The sequence below is a fragment of the Corvus kubaryi genome, unplaced genomic scaffold (assembly GCF_017639235.1).
Source record: "Corvus kubaryi isolate FWS band 111438036 unplaced genomic scaffold, C.kubaryi_AGA036_p1.0 split1-73, whole genome shotgun sequence".
In the NCBI taxonomy this organism is placed as follows: Eukaryota; Metazoa; Chordata; class Aves; order Passeriformes; family Corvidae; genus Corvus; species Corvus kubaryi.
In genome coordinates, this window is record NW_024582081.1 from 265,215 (window position 1) to 267,721 (window position 2,507).

At 48.2% G+C, this 2,507-nt stretch overlaps 1 protein-coding gene and 1 long non-coding RNA gene across 4 annotated transcripts in view; one reads left to right on the top strand and one right to left on the bottom strand.

Moving 5' to 3' along the window:
* LOC121658030 overlaps positions 1–2,507 on the bottom strand; it is a 10,156-nt gene that overhangs the window by 6,866 nt on the left and 783 nt on the right. For both annotated transcript variants that reach the window (XR_006013826.1, XR_006013827.1), the window contains exon 2: positions 972–1,026. This is a non-coding gene — a long non-coding RNA (uncharacterized LOC121658030). The remainder of the gene's footprint in view (positions 1–971; positions 1,027–2,507) is intronic.
* Positions 2,033–2,507, top strand: part of GREM2 (gremlin 2, DAN family BMP antagonist) — a 41,641-nt gene continuing 41,166 nt past the window's right edge. For both annotated transcript variants that reach the window (XM_042014407.1, XM_042014408.1), the window contains exon 1: positions 2,033–2,347. The gene's annotated coding sequence lies outside the window, so the exon portion shown is untranslated. The remainder of the gene's footprint in view (positions 2,348–2,507) is intronic.

The following is a 2,507-nucleotide window of genomic DNA, read 5'->3' on the forward strand; positions in this document are numbered from 1 at the left end:
AAGAAGAGTATTTAAAGTAATGACAAGCATTTAAAGTCTCCTGGTTTCTAATTTTGCTGCACAGGTATGTTACTACTTACTCAGGTAAGTATCCAAAGGTATACAGTTCTCCAGGTCATCTGTTGGAGACAAGAGCTCACAAATACTCTCAGCTGAGTGGCCTTCAGGGAATTTATTATGATCTCCACACTTCTTCAGTATTTCCACACAATCTGATCTACAGATAAATAAAGAGACAGAACTTCATGAAGACTACTTGAAGAAAAAAGGTCTTGTATGAAAAAGATTTCTCTCTATGTTATTCCCTTCCCTGAATCCACAACTCTCCCGATCTGCCTCATAGCAGAGTGTTTATATATATATATATATATACACACACACACATATATATATATATATATATATGTCAGCCAGTCATTTGGATCAGGAGCATGCAGGGAGAGATGCCTGTGACAGAGGTGTTGGGGGAGGAGACGGAGAAGCAGTGGCTTCTGTGTCTCTTGGGCCATGGCTGGAAATGTAGCTTGGTCTCTAAACCAGCAATTTCATTTCTCCAGGGAAAAATAAATTGGCAATATGTGAAGGAAAAACACATAATAGAAAAGAAACAGGATCTTTTAGTTATTCTTGGGGGGTAATTAAAGTTCCAGAGGTGTAGCTTCACTGAATTCAGTGAGGGATGTTTTTGCTAATAAAGTTTTTTAAATGAGGGCTCTATTATACTCCAAGTATGGATATTTCTAAATATGTCTGGGTTTATATATTTCTCAATATTTCTATTTTTATTTTTCTGACTTTTGCCTGTACAAAATATAAACAAAACCATTCTTAACTAGTTCTGTATGCCCCAAAGAGAGAAAAGTATGCATGCTTTCTAGGGAATGAAAAATAACATACCATTTTGTAGGGAAAAAAATTAATACAGAATCAATTAAAAAGGATATGGAGGTCACCATTAAAAATGTACATACTGGTGTCATGCAAAGGTATCTCTGCAACTCCATTCTCTGTCTCAAATGCTTCAATCTGCCAAATTTGGATAAATTTTGACTTTTAATGGCATCTAATGTACCAGCAGCTATAGGCGCTGCTTAATTCAACAGCATCAGTTAAATGCAGGTCATTGCATTAATTAAGAGTGCATCTATTATAACTCATCATTTTGTTCTCCCTAATTTTAATAAGAATTTTGCCAGCATGCTTACTGGAAATATTACAACATCTTCCTGCACGGAGAAAACCCACAGGACCTATTTATCTGGTTCAACTGTATATTGTTTAAACAGAGGGTCATACTGAAAGCAAAGGCTTGCCATTTTGCCCAGAAGACAAGTCTAAGATTTGCCTTAAGATTACAGCACATCTGCAGGAGGAAGAATACTTTTCCACGGGTCACTTAAGTCATCCTGAGCAAAAGAAATACCAACACCAAAGATGCACCAAGGAATGACAACCACAGCCGCTGAAAGTGAATAACCTGAGATCAGGACGAGAAGGCATCCTGATCCTATTTTCTGTGCATGCCAAGATTTGACGTGTAGTTAACCCAGCTGGGGCTAGGAGCCCAAACAGCGTAAGAAAAGCAAACTCAACTCAGGCAAAGAATGCTTTGTCCTACCTCAGATTTAGCCCTCAGGTGATCAGGCACTGCATGCTTTTAATTTTACCAGCTAGGGATATTTTTTGAAATGTTCAGAGAACAAACGTGTCTGAATATTGAGCATGACACAAAATGTCATGAATGCTTAAAGTTGCGAGTCCTTCAGCTCACGGAGGAAGATGCGAAGGGAAGGAGGGTGTTTTGTGAGACCCAGGGTGAGAATGTCCCGACATAAACAAAGGGCCCGGGATTGGACGTCGTCTTGGGGGGGGGGGGGGCGAAAGGGGGGAGCGGGAGGGTGTGAGGGGGAAAGAGCGGAGCTGGCTGTGCCCGCCAGGTTGGGAAGCCGGCGGGCGGCAGGGAGGAGCGGGGCCGCCGGGAGCGGAGCGCGTGGGGCGACCGAGGGGAGGCGGGCGGGAGGCGGCGGGCGGGCGGGCAGGCCGGTGTGAGCTGTTTGGCCACCGGAGCCAATCGAAAGCGGGGCCTTGATCCTCTCCTCGGGCAGTGGCTGCGCGGAGCCAGTGCCGCGCTCCCCGCAGCCGTCGGGACCGGCACAGCCGCCTCGCTGTCTCCGCGCACCGCTGGCCCCACCGAGCGCCTATGGGCATCTGCAGCCGGCGAGGGCTTCGCACCACCGCCACCGGCAGCAGCGGCAGAGGGCGGCGACCGCCACCCCGCTTCATCGCCCCTTGGGATCTATAGCCGGCGGACGGAGCGCGCTGCGGACCCTTCCCCGCCTCCGTGCAGGTATGGGGCGGCCGGGGAGCGCCCAGCGCCCTGACCCGGCACGGCTGCCCTTGCGGCCGGCTCGCTCCCTTCCTCCTCTTCCTCCCCTGCCCTCTTACCGCCCCTCCGGGGTCAGAGGGCAGGGGAGGAAGAGGAGGAAGGGAGCGAGCCGGCCGCAAGG